Genomic DNA, 2,976 nt, shown 5'->3' with positions numbered 1-2,976 from the left:
TATCTTCACTGTTCCTACAACTGCGCTGTTCTGGACAGAGACCTCAGATGGTATTTCCGGAATATGCCAGAACCACTTTTCCAGTTCCTATAGTGTAGTGGTTATCACGTTCGCCTAACACGCGAAAGGTCCTCGGTTCGAAACCGAGTAGGAACATCTTGGATGTAGGTGTAAAATCCCCATTTTGCTGGAGACTCACTGGAACCCTTCCAGACCCCAGACCCCCTGATCTCCTATGACCACAGTCCCACTACTCTCACTCACAGTCTGTAGGACTGCACTGTTCTGGACAGAGACCTCCGATGGTATATCGGGAATCTGCTGGAGACACTTTCCTAGTTCCTGTAGTGTAGCGGTTATCACTTTTGCCTCACATGCAAAAGGTCCTCTGTTCGATACCGGGCAGGAACAGCTTTGACATATAATATCTGTAATTTTCTGGAGAGTCACTGAAATCATTCCAGACTCCAAGGGACGAATGACCACGTTTTGCGAAATATTGTGTTAGGCCTGGGAGTTTGAGCATTTTGTGCAGGATCTTAGCTGTTCCTATGACTTCACTATTCTGGACAGAGACCTCGGATAGTATTTCCGGAATCTGCTGGAGCAACTATTTGAAGGTGCTCTCACTGTTTATCTATTGTAGTGGTCATCACGTTTGCCTCACACGCGAAAGGTTCTTGTTTCAAAGCCAGGATGGAACAAAATGCATATTTATGTGTGTGTGTGTGTGTGTGTGTGTATATATATATATATAAATACTTACATACGCACACATTTTGCTGGAGACGCTCTGGAATCCTTTCAGACTGCAGACTCCCAGGGGGGGTCCCATGACCAGAGTTTGGGAACCATTGTATTAGGCCTGTGTGTTTCAGGGTGCTGTTCATTATCTTTGCTGTTCCTACGACTGCGCTGTTCTGGACAGAGACCTTAGATGGTATTTCCGGAATATGCTGGAACTTCTCCCCCAGTTCCTGTAGTGTAGTGGTTATCACGTTCGCCTAACACGCGAAAGTTCCTCGGTTCGAAACCTAGCAGCAACATCTTGGATGTATGTATAAAATCCCCATTTTGCTGGAGACTCACTGGGACCCTTCCAGACCCCCAGATGTCCTATAACCACATTCCCAACACTCTTGCTCACAGTCCATAGGACTGCACTGTTCTGGACAGAGATCTCAGATGGTATTTCTGGAATCTGCTTGAGACACTTCCCCAGTTCCTGTAGTGTAGTGGTTATCAAGTTTACCTAACAACTCTGCCATCTCCAGCGCTGCCACCTGTCTTTTTGTCTGTGCCACTGTCTCCAAACCATATAACATAGCTGGTCTCACAACCATCTTGTAAACCTTCCCTTTAACTCTTGCTGGTACTCTTCTGTCACAAATCACTCCTGATACCCTTCTCCACCCACTCCACCCTGCATGCACTCTCTTTTTCACCTCTCTACTGCACTCACCGTTACTTTGGACAGTTGACCCCAAGTATTTAAACTCAAATGCCTTTGTCACCTCCACTCCTTACATCCTGACCATTCCACTGTCCTCCCTCTCATTCATGCATAGGTATTCCGTCTTGCTCCTACTGACTTTCATTCCTCTTCTCTCCAGTGCATACCTCCACCTCTCCAGGCTCTCCTCAACCTGCACCCTACTCTCGCTACAGATCACAATGTCATCCGCGAACATCATCGTCCATGGAGACTCCTGCCTGATCTTGTCCGTCAACTTGTCCGTCACCATTGCAAACAAGAAAGGGCTCAGAGCCAATCCTTGATGTAATCCCACCTCCACCTTGAACTCATCTGTCATTCCAACCGCACACCTCACCAATGTCACACTTCCCTCATACGTATCCTGCACCACTCCTACATACTTCTCTGTAACTCCTGAATTCCTCATACAATACCACACATCCTCTCTCGGCACTCTGTCATAAGCTTTCTCTAAATCTACAAAGACACAATGCAACTCTTTCTGGCCTTCTCTATACTTCTCAATCAACATTCTCAAAGCAAACATCGCATCTGTGGTGCTCTTTCATGGCAGGAAACCATACTGCTGCTCTCTGATCGTCACCTCTCCTCTTAACCTAGCTTCTATTACTATTTCCCAAATCTTCATGCTGTAGCTGATCAACTTTATACCTCTGTAGTTATTACAGTTCTGCACATCGCCCTTGTTCTTGAAAATCGGTACCAGTATGCTTCTTCTCCACTCCTCAGGCATCCTCTCACTTTCCAGGATTGTGTTAAACAATCTAGTCAAAAACTCCACTGCCATCTCTCCTAAACATCTCCATGCCTCCACAGGTATGTCATCAGGACCAACTGCCTTTCCACTCTTCATCCTCTTCATAGCTGTCCTCACTTCCTCCTTGTTAATCCACTGAACGTCCTGATTCACTATCCCTACATCATCCAACCTTCTCTCTCTCTCATTTTCTTCATTCATTAGCCCCTCAAAGTACTCCTTCCACCTTCTTAGCACACTCTCCTCGCTTGTCAGCACATTTCCATCTCTATCCTTGATCGCCCTAACTTGCTGCACATCCTTTGCAGCTTGGTCCCTCTGTCTAGCCAATCGGTACAAGTCCTTTTCTCCTTCCTTAGTGTCTAACCTGTCATACAACTCACCATACGCCTTTTCCTTTGCCTTTGCCACCTCTCTCTTTGCTTTACGCTGCATCTCCTTGTACTCCTGTCTACTTTCTTCATCTCTCTTACTATCCCACTTCTTCTTTGTCAACCTTTTCCTCTGTATAATTTGCTGTACTTCCTCATTCCACCACCAAGTCTCCTTGTCTTCCTTCCTCTGTCCTGATGACACACCAAGTACCTTCCTAGCTGTCTCCCTCACTATTTCTGCAGTGGTTGTCCAGCCATCTGGCAACTCTTCACTACCACCCAGTGCCTGTCTTAACTCCTGCCTGAACTCCACACAACAGTCTTCCTTCTTCAACTTCCACCATTTG

General features: G+C 46.4%; 3 non-coding genes across 3 annotated transcripts; all 3 read left to right on the top strand.

The window, feature by feature from the left end:
* Positions 1–83: 83 nt before the first annotated feature.
* On the top strand, positions 84–156 carry trnav-aac (transfer RNA valine (anticodon AAC)). Its single transcript has one exon. It is a non-coding gene; the product is annotated as a tRNA-Val (tRNA).
* Positions 157–338: 182 nt separating this feature from the next.
* On the top strand, positions 339–411 carry trnav-cac (transfer RNA valine (anticodon CAC)). The gene has a single exon. It is a non-coding gene; the product is annotated as a tRNA-Val (tRNA).
* Positions 412–973: 562 nt separating this feature from the next.
* On the top strand, positions 974–1,046 carry trnav-aac (transfer RNA valine (anticodon AAC)). The gene has a single exon. It is a non-coding gene; the product is annotated as a tRNA-Val (tRNA).
* The last annotated feature ends 1,930 nt before the right edge of the window (positions 1,047–2,976 follow it).

Source organism: Lampris incognitus, chromosome 8, assembly GCF_029633865.1.
Source record: "Lampris incognitus isolate fLamInc1 chromosome 8, fLamInc1.hap2, whole genome shotgun sequence".
NCBI classification, from domain to species: domain Eukaryota; kingdom Metazoa; phylum Chordata; class Actinopteri; order Lampriformes; family Lampridae; genus Lampris; species Lampris incognitus.
Note: the sequence above shows the minus strand (reverse complement) of the source record. Positions and strands in the feature narration are given on the sequence as shown.